The sequence below is a fragment of the Rana temporaria genome, chromosome 2 (assembly GCF_905171775.1).
Source record: "Rana temporaria chromosome 2, aRanTem1.1, whole genome shotgun sequence".
Classification (NCBI taxonomy): Eukaryota; Metazoa; Chordata; class Amphibia; order Anura; family Ranidae; genus Rana; species Rana temporaria.
In genome coordinates, this window is record NC_053490.1 from 451829794 (window position 1) to 451831054 (window position 1261).

Genomic DNA, 1261 nt, shown 5'->3' on the forward strand with positions numbered 1-1261 from the left:
CACTTTCCCCTAGAACGGTTGTACAGGAAATGACATGCATTTCCACACCCACATTCGAGGAATAGAGAAGGTTACACAAGAAGGGGGACAAAGAATTTTGAGACGGAAAGAATTTTGGAAGGCTGGGGGATTGTTGAGATCTTGGAGTATAGAAGAACGTAGGAAGGAGGATCAAAGTCGTCCTTTGGACACTCAGTTGATACTTATCAAAACAAAGTCTTAAGCCAGAATAAAAAGTATTAATTAATTTTTATCTTTACCTGTTGATAATTGAATTGTTTTAGCTTATAAAAGAAACTAAACCGTTTAAATATATGGCAGAGAAAACTGGAGTCGGGTTATTTTTACCTGCAGCATGAAATAAATTATATTCCAAATATTAAGAGACACACATTTGTCTGTCTCTACAAAGTTAAGGCCAAAGTCTGTACAATGGTTTTGTCACGATATGCGTTAGGAAAAGAAAAGAAAAAAAAAAAAAATTATTCTAAAAAATAAAAAAAAATTAAATGAGTCTTGGTTGAATTATCAAGTTTGTATATGGTTAACAAAATTGTCTATATACGGTAAAATACCATTTAAGCTTAAAGGGTCACTAAAGGAAAAACATGTTTTTACTGAAATGACTGTTTACAGGTTATAGAGACATAATAGTTAACCGATTCCTTTTAAAAATGATTAAAAATGGATAAAAAAAAAAAATCAATCATAAAATGTACCTACAGTTTAGTTTCGTTTTTGCCGTTTCCTGGTTCTCTGATGTACAGAGCCAGAGAGCCAATAGAGGGCAGTGAAGGTTTTGCAAAACGAAACTGGATTAGTGCTGAGGAGTTTTAGACACACAGTAATCACACCTCCTTAAATAAGTCACCACAGTGAGAAATCTCCCAGTACTGTGGTGATCAGGAAACAGACAACCAGGAAGTGTTCAGAACAGAGGAATTACAGCAACATCAAAGCAAAGACGAACAATGAGGACATGAAACCAGGACTGCAGTAAGGTAAAGGAAGCTATTTAGCAAAAAAAAAAAAAAAATTCCTTTAGTGACCCTTTAAGGTCTATTTTTTTGAGAAGAGTCACAAGTGTTAAAGTCAACACAAGTCCGTAGAGCCACGGAAAGCTATTTACTAAGAGTTACCAAGTCATCATTGAAGTATTAGAATATGGTATTTTGTAAGAACTTGTGGTTTATATATTTAATTTTTTTTTCACAATACAACTAATTCAAGTTCGTTTTATCTGTCCTATTTTGAGGACAAG